An 18308-nucleotide genomic window follows, 5' to 3' on the forward strand; every position below is an offset into this window, starting at 1 on the left:
TAATTAGTGGTTAAATTTCAGGATTCAGGACTCTGCAGCCAGTATCTATAGTCTTAATTTGTTTTCAAGTGGCAATAACCCTGTATCAACAGGTCTGTCATTTTAAAAAGCTGCTTTTTAACAGAGAAAAACTCTACATCATTTTGTCTTAAACCACCAGCATTCATTTACACTTTATTTATATCCTTAAATGTCACTGTAATATTTAAGTCAGCATTACTTAAGATTAAAACTCCATCTTGAGTAGCTAGACTGAGGATCAAAGTAGCTCAGTTTGGTGAACCAGTTTTCTTTTTGGCATTTTTCCCCCATATAGTGCTACTTAGCACTTGAGAAACTGCACAGACTCAGCATTAATGAAATGCAAAAGAGGCAGTTCACTTGTCCCTTACAATGTGTATTAAGAAGAAGATATTATGACTAATACAAAAATTGTTATACCCTTTAACTTAGAGTAGATCCCTGAATTGCTTTTCTAAATATGTTTTTATCTTGGCAGCTGGCCAGACAATTGCTGCTTTATATTCCTAGCCAATATTAGCTCAAATGTAAAGTAAATGGCATATTCTATTTTTAGAAACGTGAAATGATAAAATGGCATCATAGGAAATGCATAAAAATTTCCATTTTAATAAGCTAAATCATCCATAGAATGCTAAAGAGAAAATAAATTAACTATTTATGACTTTAAGACATTTTCAACTTAAATGGATATGACGTGTTGTAAGAATTAACTTCCTTCGTTGCAGTTTTATCTTGCTTTTAGAAAAACTAGATTTAAATCAGAAATAAAACACAGACACTAAACAAAGGCTGTTCCCTTGCACCTTTCTGCATGGCTTGCTCTCTCATTATCTCTACATCTTCGCTCCAATGTCACCTTCTCAGCAATGTTTTCTCTAACCAAGTTAGAATCCTTTAAAAGTTGAATCCTTTTCTTGCCCCGTTCTCCCCTTATAATTCCTTTTTTACCTATCGTGCATTACTGTCTCTTTAACACTTACCACCCTCTGGTATCTTATTTATTATCTCTCCTTCCCAGTAAGGATGTAAACTTTTGAAAGCAGGAAGCTGTCTATTTTGTTTACCCATTCTAGACCATAGCCTGACATATAATGTTGACATCTCATATATTTTAAATTCCCTTTTCAATATCTTTTACTATTTTTCTTTGACATGGAATTTACTGAGTACTTTATCTTTCAAAAAATATGGAGAATAATTATCATTTTGCTACCAATTTCTATCTTAATTTATTGTTGCAAAACGTGTCAAATGATGTTTGAAATTATTTTTTGCTCTGCTTATGTAATAATATTTAGTTAATTTTTGCAAATTTCCATGTACACTTGAAAAGTAACCTTTATTTTCCAATTTTTCAGTACATGGTTCTATAAAATCATTTAGGCAGACTTTTAGAATCAGTATACTTTATTCATTATTTTGTCAGTTTCATCTATTAATTACCAAGAGAAATATTTTAAAATTTCCCAGAAAAAAATATCAAATGGTGGATTTGTCCTTTCCCTTTGTATTTGTGTTGCTCTGTTTTATATGTCTTTGTGAATTTAGCATTAACGTATCATCCATTGAATTAAACCTTTGAATACTTGATGGTAATCTTTAATTTCTAGTCATTTTTTTTGCCTTAAAATAAGCTTCTCTTAATATAATTAGCTCAGTTTTATCTTTTGTTTATATATGTCTGGTGTTTTTTTTTCTGTATTTTAACTTTTAATCTTCCTTTGTTCTAGAGGAAGAAATTGGAAACCTAAATTTGCAAACCTGTGTATCTTTTACTGTCTGAAAAGAACTAAGGAGACTACCAGATCCTTAAATAATATAATTTAACCTAGAGGAATACCGTGACCTAATAGGATGCTATAATACATCTTTTTAAAATATTTTATATCTTCCATGTCATAGTGACTACCAGACCTTATGGTAGGCACAGAAAAATAAATATTGGCTAAAATGAATATCTGTGATTCTTACAATAACTTGGTGTGGTAGTGAAGGTGTTATCTCTATATTACAGGTGGCAAAATATAGGATTAGATATTTTTTAATGATTTTTCAAGCTTACTCAGGTTGCAAAGAGAACTTAGAATCGAAATCTTTAGATTTCCAGTCTAGGTTTCTTTCACTCCACAACAATGCATCTCTCTAGCATTGATATTTGTCAAATAAGCAAATACAGGATGTGGAAGATAGTTGCAGATAACATGTAAGAGATATTAAAATGCTAGATGCCTGCTAGTCACCACAGGCTCACTGATGCAGTCACCAGGAATAAAATCCTGGAGCATACTGGAAGTAATTAAACTAAGAGAGTTATGTTAATAAGGCAAGAAGGAGAAAATAGCAACATAAAAAATATGTTAACCTTGATAAGTGTCTTAATTTTTCTTTGTCAAAATTAGTTTTTTTCTGTATTCTCCCATCAATGCATGTGCATATATTGCTTAAGTAACCGAAATAAAATATAAGGCCACTGAAAAATAAGAGTTTTAATAGTAAAATCACTATCTTTGCACTCAATATATCCCCTTTCTTTTTATTTTATAAGCTATAGTAGCCTAAGATATTATCTCTTTCCAGTAAATAGAAACATTTCTATACAGAAGCTTATTTTATAGAGCAAAGTACAGAAATAGCCTTGTAGAGCTGGGTATTTAAAGCAATCAATTGCATGTCTAGTTAAGGAAATATGCCATAATCATTAAACACATGAATGGTAACAAGCCATTTCCTTAATGAATCCCTATTAAGGTATATTAAAGCCAGCTTTACAAATAGCCTTAAAAAATTATTTGCACTAACAAAATTTATCTAGCCTGCTAGATTAGCAGAGTTCACAACTATCCAGTTTCTTCTGTGTTCTGAAAACTTACCTTCCGTTGTCAGCATCCTTTTTCCTGCTGCTGCAGCTGACAAACTAGCTTCAAATCCCTCAAATTTTTTCTTAGGCTCTGTCTATTGCTCATTTTCCCTGTGACCATGTGGGGGACTATATATAATAAAGGCATCCTTCTCAATACTCAGTTGCACTTAATGGACATTATCCAGGCTTTTAACATTTATGACTTTCTACAACTACACCTCTAAAGTGACTCTTGCCCTGGGGAGAGGGTGAGAGAACTCTGTACAACCAGCACACCCACAGTTCCAGCAGCTGTACCTTTTAGATGGATGTACAAAGAGCAAACCCTGCCATTGAGTATGCCCAGAGCTATGTCAGAGAGGCTGATTGCAGATACTTAATCTGACTGATGGCCCACACACCAAAGAAGCCTCTAAACTGGCTGTGCAGAGAGCAAGTCCTACTTTTTGGTATGCCCGCAAATGTGGCAGAGAGGCTAATTATAGAAAGTTAGCCTAACTGTCTATCTGCTCACCAAAATGCCTGCAGTGGCCTCAGAAAGGCCACTTAACAGTGCAGGAACCAAACCTATCCTAGTGTACTCACAAAAGACAGAGCGTGTCATTATAGCCAACTAGACTGAAGGCAAATGTGTCTCAGCCTCAACAGCAGGGCACACAAAGACCACATAGGATCAGCCTCAGATTAGAGGATGCAGAATAATGGATCTGCAACCTGGAAGACAGGATAAGGAAAAGCACCCAAGTTGAATAGCAAAAAGAAGAAATAATAAAAGGTAAGAGTAGGTTAAGGGACCTCAGCGACATCATCAAGCATTATAGCACTCATATAAAAGGAATCTGAGAAAAAGAAGAGAGAGAATTGAACACAGATGCAAACCTCAACAAAACATTAGCAAACCAAATATAACAATACATGAAAAAAATCGCTCACCATAATCAAGTAAGATTTACTCCACAGATATAAGGATAGCTTAATATTCACAAATCAATTGTGATACACCACATTAACAAAATGAAAAATAATAATATGATCATCTCAAGAGATGCAAAAAATCAATTGTGAAAATTCAACATCCATTTATGATAAAAAAAAAAGCTCAAGCAAGAGGGTATAAAAAGAAAGTACCTCAAAACAATAAAGGCCATATATGACAAACCCACAACCAATATCATATTCAATAGTGAAAGACTGAGAGCTTTTCCTATAAGATCAAGAACAAGTCAAGGATGTCTACCTTTATCACTTTTATTCAACATAGTACTGGAAGTCCTAGGCACACACATAAGACAAGAAAAAGAAATAAAATACATCCAAAATTGTAAGATAGAAGTAAAACTGTCACTATGTGCATATAACAGGATACTATATATGGAAAACATCAAAGATTCCACCAAAAACCTATTTAATGAATTTGGTAAAGTTGCAGGGTTCAAAATTAATGCACAGAAAGTTGTTGCATTTCTATACACTAATAACAAAGTAGCAGAAAGAGAAATTAATAAACCCATTTACAATTACATCAAAAAGAATAAAATACCTACCAATAAATTTAACCAAGAAGGTAAAAGACTAATACTCTGAAAATTACGTGTCACTGATGAAAAGAATTGAAGCCAATACAAATTAAAAAATATAAAGTGGTAATGCAGTGGAAAGAATTAATATGGCAAAAATGTCCAGACTACCTAAAGCAGTCTATAGATGTAATGCAATACCTATCAAAATACCAACAGCATTTTTCACAGAAATAGAATAATGCTAAAATTTTTATGAAACCACAAAAGACCTCAAATATCAAATAGCCAAAGCAAACTTAAGAAAGAAGAACAAAGCCGGAGGCATTATAATCCCAGATTCCATGATATACTACACAGCTGAAGTAATCAAAACAGTATGGTACTGGCAGAAAAATAAAACACATAGATCAACTGAACAGGATAGTGAGCCAAGAAATTAACCTATACCTGTATGGCCACTAAATCTATGACAAAGGAGAAAAGAATATAAAATGTGAAAAAGATAGTCTCTTCAATAAATGGTGTTAGGCAAATTGGACAGGTATATGCAAAAGAATGAAACTGAGGGTGCCTGGCGGGCTAAGTTCATACAGCATGTGACTCTTGATCTCAGGGTCTTGAGTTTAAACCCCACACTGGCCATAGAGCCTATTTAAACACACACACACACACACACACACACACACACACAGAATTTTTTAAAGAAGCAATAAAAAGAAAAGAAACAACAACAAAAAAGAATCAAACTGGACCACTTTCTCATATTGCACACAAAAATAAACTCAAAATGGCTTAAAGATCTAAATGTTAGATCTAAGACCATAAAACTTCTAAAAGAAAATATAGGCAATAAACTTTCAGACTTTGGCTTTAGTGGTATTTTTTCTCCATTGTTTTTTCAGACAAGGGAAACAAAAGCAAAAATAAACTAATGGGACTACACTAAAATGAAAAGCTTTTGGGGATCCCTGGGTGGCTGAGTGGTTTAGCGCCTGCCTTCGCCCCAGGGTGTGATCCTGGAGCCCTGGGATCGAGTCCCACATCAGGCTCCCTGCATGGGGCCTGCTTCTCTCTCTCTCTCTCTGTCTCTCATGAATGAATGAATAAAATCTTAAAAAAAAAAAAAAAAGAAAGAAAAACTTTTGCATGGTAAAAGGAAACCACTATCGAAGCAGTATAAAACAAAAACAAAAAGAAAAGGGGAGAAGAGAGGAGGGGCAAGACGGCGGAAGAGTAGGGTCCCCAAATCACCTGTCCCCACCAAATTACATAGATAACCTTCCAATCATCCTGAAAATCTACGAATTCGGCCTGAGATTTAAAGAGAGAACAGCTGGAATGCTACAGTGAGAAGAGTTCGCGCTTCTATCAAGGTAGGAAGACGGGAAAAAGAAATAAAGACACGGGATCCCTGGGTGGCGCAGCGGTTTGGCGCCTGCCTTTGGCCCAGCGCGCGATCCTGGAGACCCGGGATCGAATCCCACATCGGGCTCCCAGTGCATGGAGCCTGCTTCTCCCTCTGCCTGTGTCTCTGCCTCTCTCTCTCTCTCTCTCTCTCTCTCTCTCTCTCTGTGTGTGTGACTAATAAATAAATAAAAATTAAAAAAAAAAAAGAAAAAAGAAAAAGACACAAAAGGCCTCCAAGGGGGAGGGGCCCCGCGAGGAGCCGGGCTGAGGCCGGGGCGAGAGCCCCGTCCCGGAGAAGCAGGAGCTGCACCAACCTTCCCGGGTGGAAAGGGGCTCGCAGGGAGGTGGAGCAGGACCCAGGAGGGCGGGGATGCCCTCGGGCTCCGGGGACACTAACAGGCACCTGCGCCCCGGGAGAGTGCGCCGAGCTCCCTAAGGGCTGCAGCGCGCACGACGGGACCTGGAGCAGCTCCGAGGGGCTCGGGCGGCGGCTCCGCAGAGGGGGCTGCGCGGTGGGAGCGGGAATCCAACAGCGCAGGCCCCGGAGCACAGGGCGCCGGGACACAGCCCAGGATCCGGCCTCCCCCGGGGCAGGCAGAGGCCGGGAGGGCCCAGGACCAGAAGGATGTTCCTGCCCGGAGCTGAGCAGGTCAGCGGCCCACCCGGAGCCTCCAGGCCCTGCAGACGGAGAGCCCCGGAGTTACTGCAGGGGCTGAATCGAGGGCTCCAGAGCTGCCGTAGCCACTGGGGTTGTTCCTCCTGGGGCCTCACGGGGTGAACAACCCCCACCGAGCCCTGCACCAGGCAGGGGCAGAGCAGCTCCCCCAAGTGCTAACAACTGAAAATCAGCACAGCAGGCCCCTCCCCCAGAAGACCAGCTGGACGGACCAGTTCCAGGGGAAGTCAAAGGACTTGAAGTATACAGAATCAGAAGATAAATCCCCGTGGTTTTTGTTGTTGTTGTTGTTTGTTTTGTTTTGTTTTTGTTTTTTTGTTTTTTGTTTTTTGCTTTTTCATTTGTTTCCTTCCCCCACCCTTTTTTTCCTTTCTTTCTTTTTCTTTTTTCTTCCTTTTTTCTTTTTTCTTTTTCTCTTTTCTTTCCTTCTTTCTCTCCTCTCTTTTTCTCCTTTTCCCAATACAACTTGTTTTTGGCCACTCAGCACTGAGCAAAATGACTAGAAGGAAAGCCTCACCTCAAAAGAAAGAAAGAATCAGAAACGGTCCTCTCTCCCACAGAGTTACAAAATCTGGATTACAATTCAATGTCAGAAAGCCAATTCAGAAGCACTATTATACAGCTACTGGTGGCTCTAGAAAAAAGCATAAGGACTCAAGAGACTTCATGACTGCAGAATTTATATCTAATCAGGCAGAAATTAAAAATCAATTGAATGACATGCAATCCCAACTAGAAGTCCTAATGATGACGTTTAACGAGGTGGAAGAACGAGTGAGTGACATAGAAGACAAGTTGATGGCAAAGAGGGAAACTGAGGAAAAAAGAGACAGACAATTAAAAGACCATGAAGACAGATTAAGGGAAATGACAACCTGAGGAAGAAAAACCTACATTTAATTGGGGTTCCCGAGGGCGCTGAAAGGGACAGAGGGCCAGAATATGTATTTGAACAAATCCTAGCTGAAAACTTTCCTAATCTGGGAAGGGAAACAGTCATTCAGATCCAGGAAATAGAGAGATCCCCCCTAAAATCAATAAAAACCGTTCAGCACCTTGACATTTAATAGTTAAACTTGCAAATTCCAAAGATAAAGAGAAGATCCTTAAAGCAGCAAGAGACAAGAAATCCCTGATTTTATGGGGAGGAATATTAGGGTAATAGCAGACCTCTCCACAGAGACCTGGAAGGCCAGAAAGGGCTGGCAGGATATATTCAGGGTCCTAAATGAGAAGAACATGCAACCAAGAATACTTTATCCAGCAAGGCTCTCATTCAGAATGGAAGGAGAGATAAAGAGCTTCCAAGACAGGCAGGAACTGAAAGAATATGTGACCTCCAAACCAGCTATGCAAGAAATTTTAAGGGGGACTCTTAAAATTCCCCTTTAAGAAGAAGTTCAGTAGAACAATCCACAAAAACAAGGACTGAATAGATATCATGATGACACTAAACTCATATCTGTCAATAGTAACTCTGAACGTGAACGGGCTTAATGACCCCATCAAAAGGTGCAGGGTTTCAGACTGGATAAAAAACCAGGACCTATCTATTTGCTGTCTACAAGAGACTCATTTTAGACAGAAGGACACCTACAGCCTGAAAATAAAAGGTTGGAAAACCATTTACCATTCAAATGGTCCCCCCCAAAAAAGCAGGGGTAGCCATCCTTATATCAGATAAACTAAAATTTACCCCGAAGACTCTAGTGAGAGATGAAGAGAGACACTATCTCATACTTAAAGGATCTATCCAACAAGAGGACTTAACAATCCTCAATATATATGTCCTGAATGTGGGAGCTGCCAAATATTTAAACCAATTAATAACCAAACTGAAAAAAAAAATAACCAAAGTGAAGAAATACTTAGATAATAATACACTTATACTTGGTGACTTCAATCTAGCTCTTTCTATACTCGATAGGTCTTCTAAGCACAACATCTCCAAAGAAACGAGAGCTTTAAATGATACACTGGACCAGATGGATTTCACAGATATCTACAGAATGTTACATCCAAACTCAACTGAATACACATTCTTCTCAAGTGCACAAGGAACTTTCTCCAGAATAGACCACATACTGGGTCCCAAATCGGGTCTGAACCTATACCAAAAGATTGGGATCGTCCTCTGCATATTCTCAGACCATAATGACTTGAAATTAGAACTAAATCACAACAAGAAGTTTGGAAGGACCACAAACACGTGGAGGTTAAGGACCATCCTGCTAAAAGATGAAAAGGTCAACCAGGAAATTAAGGAAGAATTAAAAAGATTCATGGAAACTGAGAATGAAGATACAACCGTTCAAAATCTTTGGGATGCAGCAAAAGCAGTCCTGAGGGGGAAATACATTGCAATACAAGCATCCATTCAAAAACTGGAAAGAACTCAAATACAAAAGCTCACCTTACACATAAAGGAGCTAGAGAAAAAACAGCAGATAGATCCTACACGCAGCAGAAGAAGAGAGTTAATTAAAATTCGAGCAGAACTCAACGAAATCGAGACCAGAAGAACTGTGGAACAGATCAACAGAACCAGGAGTTGGTTCTTTGAAAGAATTAATAAGATAGATAAACCATTAGCCAGCCTTATTAAAAAGAAGAGAGAGAAGACTCAAATTAATAAAATCATGAATGAGAAAGGAGAGATCACTACCAACACCAAGGAAATACAAACGATTTTAAAAACATATTATGAACAGCTCTACGCCAATAAATTAGGCAATCTAGAAGAAATGGATGCATTCCTGGAAAGCCACAAACTACCAAAACTGGAACAGGAAGAAATAGAAAACCTGAACAGGCCAATAACCAGGGAGGAAATTGAAGCAGTCATCAAAAACCTCCCAAGACACAAGAGTCCAGGGCCAGATGGCTTCCCAGGGGAATTCTATCATGTGTTTAAAGAAGAAACTGTACCTATTCTACTAAAGCTGTTTGGAAAGATAGAAAGAGATGGAGTACTTCCAAATTCGTTCTATGAGGCCAGAATCACCTTAATTCCAAAACCAGACAAAGACCCCACCAAAAAGGAGAATTACAGACCAATATCCCTGATGAACATGGATGCAAAAATTCTCAACAAGATATTAGCCAATAGGATCCAACAGTACATTAAGAAAATTATTCACCATGACCAAGTAGGATTATTCCCCAGGACACAAGGCTGGTTCAACCCTCGTAAAACAATGTGATTCATCATATCAGCAAGAGAAAAACCAAGAACCATATTATCCTCTCATTAGATGCAGAGAAAGCATTTGACAAAATACAGCGTCCATTCCTGATCAAAACCCTTCAGAGTGCAGAGATAGAGGGAACATACCTCGACATCTTAAAAGCCATCTACAAAAAGCCCACAGCAAATATCATTCTCAATGGGGAAGCACTGGGAGCCTTCCCCCTAAGATCAGAAACAAGACAGGGATGTCCACTCTTACCACTGCTATTCAACATAGTACTGGAAGTCCTCGCCTCAGCAATCAGACAACAAAAAGACATTAAAGACATTCAAATTGGCAAAGAAGGAGTCAAACTCTCCCTCTTTGCTGATGACATGATACTCTACATAGAAAACCCAAAAGCCTCCACCCCAAGATTGCTAGAACTCATACAGCAATTTGGCAGTGTGGCAGGATACAAAATCAATGCCCAGAAATCAGTGGCATTTCTATACACTAACAATGAGACTGAAGAAAGAGAAATTAAGGAGTCAATCCCATTTACAATTGCACCCAAAAGCATAAGATACCTAGGAATAAACCTAACCGAAGAGGTAAAGGATCTATACCCTAAAAACTATAGAACACTTCTGAAAGAAATTGAGGAAGACACAAAGAGATGGAAAAATATTCCATGCTCATGGATTGGCAGAATTAATATTGTGAAAATGTCTATGTTACCCAGGACAATTTACACGTTTAATGTAATCCCTATCAAAATACCATGGACTTTCTTCAGAGAGTTAGAACAAATTATTTTAAGATTTGTGTGGAATCAGAAAAGACCCCGAATAGCCAGGGGAATTTTAAAAAAGAAAACCATAGCTGGGGGCATCACAGTGCCAGATTTCAGGTTGTACTACAAAGCTGTGGTCATCAAGACAATGTGGTACTGGCACAAAAACAGACACATAGATCAATGGAACAGAATAGAGAACCCAGAAGTGGACCCTGAACTTTATGGTCGACTAATATTCAATAAAGGAGGAAAGACTATCCATTGGGAAAAAAAACAGTCTCTTCAATAAATGGTGCTGGGAAAATTGGACATCCACATGCAGAAGAATGAAACTAGACCACTCTCTTGCTCTATACACAAAGATAAACTCAAAATGGATGAAAGATCTAAATGTGAGACAAGATTCCATCAAAATCCTAGAGGAGAACACAGGCAACACCCTTTTTGAACTTGGCCACAGTAACTTCTTGCAAGATACATCCACGAAGGCAAAAGAAACAAAAGCAAAAATGAACTATTGGGACTTCATCAAGATAAGAAGCTTTTGCACAGCAAAGGATACAGTCAACAAAACTCAAAGACAACCTACAGAATGGGAGAAGATATTTGCAAATGACGTATCAGATAAAGGGCTAGTTTCCAAGATCTATAAAGAACTTCTTAAACTCAACACCAAAGAAACAAGCAATCCAATCATGAAATGGGCAAAAGACATGAAGAGAAAATCACAGAGGAAGACATGGACATGGCCAACATGCACATGGGAAAATGCTCTGCATCACTTGCTATCAGGGAAATACAAATCAAAACCACAATGAGATACCACCTCACACCAGTGAGAATGGGGAAAATTAACAAGGCAGGAAACCACAAATGTTGGAGAGGATGTGGAGAAAAGGGAACCCTCTTACCCTGTTGGTGGGAATGTGAACTGGTGCAGCCACTCTGGAAAACTGTGTGGAGGTTCCTCAAAGAGTTAAAAATGCTGCCCTATGACCCAGCAATTGCACTGTTGGGGATTTACTCCAAAGATTCAGATGCAATGAAACACGGGACACCTGCACCCCGATGTGTCTAGCAGCAATGTCCACAATAGCCAAACTGTGGAAGGAGCCTCGGTGTCCATCGAAAGATGAATGGATAAAGAAGATGTGGTTTATGTATACAATGGAATATTACTCAGCCATTAGAAATGACAAATACCCACCATTTGCTTCAACATTGATGGAACTGGAGGGTATTATGCTCAGTGAAGTAAGTCAATCGGAGAAGGACAAACATTGTATGTTCTCATTGATTTGGGGAATATAAATAATAGTGAAAGGGAATAAAAGGGAAGGGAGAAGAAATGTGTGGGAAATATCAGAAAGGGAGACAGAACATAAAGACTCCTAACTCTGGGAAACGAACCCCTAGGTGGTGGAAGGGGAGGAGGGTGGGGGTGGGGGTGAATGGCTGACGGGCACTGAGGGGGGCACTTGACGGGATGAGCACTGGGTGTTATTCTGTATGTTGGTAAATTGAACACCAATAAAAAATTAATTTATTAGAAAAAAAGACAAGGGGATAAGATATCTGTAATTGAAGTATCCAATAAGGGGGTTAATATTCAGTATATAAGGAACTTCTACCACACAGCATAAAAAAAAACAATCTAATTACAAATGAGCAAAGGTCTGAAATAGACATTTTTCCAAGACATAAGACATAAACACCTGGCCAAAAAACACATGAAAAAATACTCAACATCACTAATCAGGAAAAACAAATCAAAACCACAATGAGTTATCACCTCACACAAGTCTGAATGGCTAGCATCATAAAAACAACAAATCACAAGTGTTGGCAAAGATGTGGAGAAAATGGAAACTTGTTCTCTGTTAGTGGGAATGTAAGCTGGTCTGACCACTGTGGAAAAGAGTGTGGACATTCCTCAAAAACCTAAAAACAGAATAGTATATAATCCAATATTGCACTACTAGGCATTCGCCCAAAGAAAACAAAAACACTGAAAAGATATATGAACCCCTATATTTATTGAAGCATTATTTATAACAGCCAACATAGGGAAGAAACCAATGTCCACTTATAGATGAATGGATAAAGAAGATGTAGTGTACACACACACACACACACACACACCAATATTATGAGGCATAAAAAAAGGATAAGATCTTGCCATTTGTGACAACATGGATGCATAGATGGACCTAGAGGGTATCACGCTCAATGAAATAAGTCAGATGGAGAAAGGCAAATACCATATGATTTAACTTATATGTGGAATTAAAAAAACAAAGCAAATGAATAAACAAACAAAAACCAGAAACAGACCAAATACAGAGAAAGAACTGATGGTTTGCCAAGGAGAGAGAGTTGTGGGGATGAACAAAATGGGTGAAGGGTTCTGGGAAATAACACTCTTAAGTTATGGAATGAGTAAGTCATTAGAATAAAAGGTACAGCAGACATAATATAGTCAATGGTGTAGTAATAATGTTGTATGTGACAGATGGTAACTACACTTTGATAAGTATCACATAATGTATACAAATATTGAATGACTATGATGTACAGCTACAACTAATATAACATTGTCTACTATACTCAAAATTTTTTTTAAAGAACTGCATAAAAGCCATCAATATATCTATCATTCCTAAAAGATTCATTGTATCCCTCTGTGATCCTCTCTTATCCCCACCACCATCCCCAGGCAACCATTGATTTGCTTTCTGTCACTGTATAGACATTAACTTTGAATTCCCTAGAATTTAAATACATGCAACCATACAGTGTGCTCTCTTTTTTTTGGAGGGGGGCATCTGACTTCCTTTCACTTAGCATTATTTTGAAGTCCATTCACGTTGTACAAACATGTTATTCATATTTTGCTTTTACTGCTGAAGAGTGTATACGGATATGCCAGTTTATGCATTCACACGTTGATGGACACCGAAATTTCCTCAGTTTTGATTATTACATATACAGCTGCTATGAACATTAAAGTACAAGTTTCTACGGTCATATGCTTTCATTTCTCTTTAATAGCTTTCAAACTCTTTTACAAAATGGTTGTACCATTTTACATTCCTACTAGTATTGTAGGAACATACTTGGTATGTTCAATCTTTAATTTTAGCTATTCTGATAGGTGCATAGAAGTATCTCGTTGTGGGTTTTATTTGCATCTTCTCAAATATCGATAATGTTGAGCATCGTTTCTCACCCTTATTTTCATCCATGCATCATCTTTGGTAAAGTTTCTATTCAAGTCCCTTGTCTCTCCCTCATCACCTTTATAAAATTTTTGTTGTTGTTGAATTTTAAGAATGTTTATATATTCTAGATACAGTTCCTTTATCAGATGTATGCTTTGCAAATATTTTCTTCCACTTTGTGGTTTGTCCTTAAAGTTTCTTAACCATGTATTTTGAATTACAGAGATTTTAATTTTGATAAAATTAATCAATTCTTCTTCTATAGATTTTACTTTTGATTTCATAATCTATCTTTGCCTAATCCATTGTACACAACTGTATGTGCAAACTGTCACCCCAATCTTAGTGACAGAAAACCACAATCATTAATTTTGACAAGCGTAGTTTTCCCAGGGCTCAACAGGGGGAGCTTATCTTTACTCCAAGTGGAGTGTCATGAATTGACTAAAGATTGGGTTTCTCTTCAAGATGACTGTCTAGATGGCTGGCAAGTGAACACTGTGTCAGCTGAGACTCACTTGCATCTATGGGCATAGAACCTTAGTTTCCCTCCATGAGAGTTTTCTCTAGGCTGCTTGGGTATGGTGTCTGGGTTCTCAGAATAAGCATCGAAAATGAACAAGGCAGAAGTGACCATTTTTATGACCTAGACTTGGAAGTCCCACAATATCATTTCTCCCATATACTGTTGGACAAGGTAGTCACAAAAATCCATTGAAGTTTAGGGGGAGCACATTTTGATGGGCTAGTGGTAAAATTCTAGAAAAAGATGCAGGAAGGGAGATACAGTTGTGGTCACCTTTGTTAAACACAATCTGCTATATTCCTGAACAACCAAATCCTGAGCCACAACTGCCACTACTTTTTTTCTTCCTCATTATCCAATTTTTAAAATTTTTATTTACTTATTTCTAAAATTCCAGTATAAGTAACACAGAGTGTCATACTGAAAACTATACATTCAAATATATGATTAAGGCAGTTACAAAGGATTACCACACAGCTTCAAGGGGAGAACTTACAGGCTACTCATGGCCACCAGTAAAGAAAAATCTGTAGCAGTTATCTACTGTTATCTAAACACCCAATGCAAATTAATAATGGTTTAATTCAGTATCACTTATTTAGTTACATTTAGGAAGTCGAGTAGGGATCAACAGGATTAGCTCATGCTCCATACAGTGTTAAGTGGGATAGCTCTACAGGAACTAGAGGATTCTCTTTCAAGATGGTTCACTCACATGGCTGCATTGGTGCTGGTATGTTGTTCTCATATAGGTTTCTCCACAGAGATATGTGGGTATCTTCACAGCACGATGCTTAGTTCCAAGAGAAAATATTCCAAAAGAACCAAGCAGAAGTTGTATCACTGTGCATGACCTAGACCTAGAAGTCAAAGTGTTATTTTCATTGTGATCACAAATACGCCCAGATTCAAGAAAAGGATACACAGATCCCATATGCTGATGAGAAGAGTATCACAGTCATATTGTTTGACCAGCATGCAGGATGAGAAATCTCAACATGGTCATGTTTAAAAAATAGTGTGTCACAGGTGCTCTGCCCAGAAATGTATCCGGACAGAAGACAAAGAATTAAATTCTACCAGGGAGCAACCCTTTAAGCCTGTGACTATGCTGTACCCATTGGAGAGATAATTCATAATTCTTTTTTTTCTTAAATTTTTTTTATTGGAGTTCAATTTGCCAACATATAGCATAACACCCAGTGCTCATCCCGTCAAGTGCCCCCCTCAGTGCCCGTCACCCCATCACCTCAACCCTCCATCCACCTCCCTTTCCACCACCCCTTGTTCATTTCCCAGAGTTAGGAGTCTCTCATGTTCTGTCTCCCTCACTGATATTTTCCACTCATTTTCTCTCCTTTCCACTTTATTCACTTTCACTATTTTTTATATTCCCCAAATGAATGAGACCATATATTGTTTGTCTTTCTCCGATTGACTTACTTCACTCAGCATAATACCCTCCAGTTCCATCCACATCAAGCAAATGGTGGGTATTTGTCATTTCTAATGGGTGAGTAATATTCCATTGTATACATAGACCACATCTTCTCTATCCATTCATCTTTCGATGAACACCGAGGCTCCTTCCACAGTTTGGCTATTGTGGACATTGCTGCTTTAAACGTTGGGGTGCAGGTATCCTGGCGTTTCACTGCGTCTGTATCTTTGGGGAAAATCCCCAGCAGGGCAATTGCTGGGTCCTGGGGTAGTTCTATTTTTAACTCTTTGAGGAACCTCCACACAGTTTTCCAGTTTTCATATTCCTACCAACAGTGCAAGAGAGTTCCCCTTTCTCCACATCCTCTCCAACATTTGTTGTTTCCTGTCTGGTTAATTTTCACCATTCTCATGGGTGTGAGGTGGTATCTCATTGTGGTTTTGATGTGTATTTCCCTGATGGCAAGTGATGCGGAGCATTTTCTCATGTAGTTGTTGGCCACACCTATGTCTTCTTTGATGAAATTTCTGTTCATGTCTTTTGCCCATTTTATGATTGGATTGCTTATTCCTTTGTAGAATAGAAGCAGGCTCCATTTCCTTTGTGTTGAGTTTAATAAGTTCTTTATAGATCTTGGATACTAGCCCTTTATCTGATATGTCATTTGCAAATAGCTTCTTCCATTCTTCAGGTTGCCTTTTAGTTTTGTTGACTGTTTCTTTTGCTGTGCAGAAGCTTTTTATCTTGATGAAGTCCCAATAATTCATTTTTGCTTTTGTTTCCCTTGCCTTCCTAGATGTATCTTGCAAGAAGTTGCTGGGGCCAAGTTAAAAAACTTGGATGTTCCCTGTGTTCTCCTCTAGGATTTTGATGGATTCTTGTCTCACATTTAGATCTTTCATCCATTTTGATTTATCTTTGTGTATGGTGCAAGAGAATGGTCTAGTTTCATTCTTCTGCATGTGGATGTCCAATTTTCCCAGCACCATTTATTGAAGAGACTGTCCTTTTTCCACTGGACAGTCTTTCCTGCTTTGTCAAATATTAGCTGACCATAGAGTTGAGGGCCCATTTCTGGATTCTCTAATCTGTTCCATTGATCTATGTGTCTGTTTTTGTGCCAGTACCACACAGTCTTGATGACCACAGCTTTGTAGTACAACCTGAAATCTGGCACTGTGATGCCCCCAGCTATGGTTTTCTTTTTAATATTCTCCTGGCTATTCAGGAATCTTTTCTGATTCCACACAAATCTTAAGATGATTTGCTCCAACTCTCTGAAGAAAGGCCATGGTATTTTGATAGGGATTGCTTTGAACAAATTGCCCTGGGTAGCATAGACATTTTCACAGTATTAATTCTTCCCATCCATGATTATGGAATATTTTTCCATCTCTTTTTGTCTTCCTCAATTTCTTTCAGAAGTGTTCTGTAGTCTTTAGGGTAGAGATCCTTTACCTCTTCGGTTCGGTTTATTCCTAGGTATCTTATGCTTTTGGGTGCAATTGTAAATGGGATTGACTCCTTAATTTCTCTTTCTTCAGTCTCATTGTTAGTGTATAGAAATGCCACTGATTTCTGGGCATTGATTTTGTATCCTGCCACACTGCCAAATTGCTGTATGAGTTCTGGCAATCTTAGGGTGGAGGCTTTTGGGTTTTCTATGTAGAGTATCATGTCATCAGCAAAGAGGGAGTGTTTGACTCTTCTTTGCCAATTTGAATGCCTTTAATGTCTTTTTGTTGTCTGATTGCTGAGGCGAAGACTTCCAGAACTATGTTGAATAGCAGTGGTGAGAGTAGACATCCCTGTCTTGTTTCTGATCTTAGGGGGAAGGCTCCCAGTGCTTCCCCATTGAGAATGATATTTGCTGTGGGCTTTTCGTAGATGGCTTTTAAGATCTGAGGAATGTTCCCTCTATCCCTACACTCTGAAGAGTTTTGATCAGGAATGGATGCTGTATTTTGTCAAATGCTTTCTCTGCATCTATTGAGAGGATCATATGGTTCTTGTTTTTTCTCTTGTTTTTTTTTTTAAGATTTTATTTATTTATTCATGAGAGACAGAAAGGGAGAGAGGCAGAGACACAGGCAGAGGGAGAAGCAGGCTCCACCCAGGGAGCCTGATGTGAGACTCGATCTCGGGTCTCCAGGATCATGCCCTGAGCTAAAGGCAGCGCTAAACTGCTGGGCCACCAGGGCTGCCCTGTTTTTTCTCTTGTTGATATGATCTATCATATTGATTGCTTTATGAGTGTTGAACCAGCCTTGCATCCCAGGGATAAATCCCACCTAGTCATGATGAATAATCTTAATGTACTGTTGGATTCTATTGGCTAGTATCTTGTTGAGAACTTTTGCATCTGTGTTCATCAGGGATATTGGTCTATAATTCTCCTTTTTGGTGGGGTCTTTGTCTGGTTTTGGAATTAAGGTGATACTGGTCTCATAGAATGAGTTTGGAAGTACTCCATCCCTTTCTATCTTTCGGAACAGCTTTAGTAGAGTAGGTATTGTTTCTTCTTTAAACGTTTGATAGAATTCCCCTGGGAAGCCATCTAGCCCTGGACTTTTGTGTCTTGGGAGGTTTTTGATGACTCCTTCAATTTCTGGAGGGATAATTCTGAGATGTGTGTTGGGGACCATATTCCAGAATTTACCTACA

This window comes from Vulpes lagopus, chromosome 7 (assembly GCF_018345385.1).
Source record: "Vulpes lagopus strain Blue_001 chromosome 7, ASM1834538v1, whole genome shotgun sequence".
Classification (NCBI taxonomy): Eukaryota; Metazoa; Chordata; class Mammalia; order Carnivora; family Canidae; genus Vulpes; species Vulpes lagopus.